Source organism: Cariama cristata, unplaced genomic scaffold, assembly GCF_000690535.1.
Source record: "Cariama cristata isolate BGI_N322 unplaced genomic scaffold, ASM69053v1 scaffold10603, whole genome shotgun sequence".
NCBI lineage: Eukaryota > Metazoa > Chordata > Aves > Cariamiformes > Cariamidae > Cariama > Cariama cristata.
In genome coordinates, this window is record NW_009607797.1 from 1728 (window position 1) to 2034 (window position 307).

Below are 307 nucleotides of genomic sequence, written 5' to 3' on the forward strand. Positions count from 1 at the left end.
CCGGGGCCAGAAGCAGCCAGGCACGATGACCATCGTGCGCTATGGTCACCTCTGCCCAGAGGTACCCGTGTGCTTAACCACAAGAAAGACATTCATTTGGGGCGTTGCGGAAGGCAGCTGGAGTCGAGCCGCAAAGCACCGCAATAACTACTACGTTCCGGGAGTAAGGAAAAAGAAAAACCCAAATAAACATCGGCTATACTTTTGGGTTCTTTTCTTTTTAAGCTCTGCACGGTTTTTCTTTTCTTTTCTTTGCGGGGGAAGAGACAGAACTTTCAGTTTCTAAGCAAACCGGTGCTATTCCGGA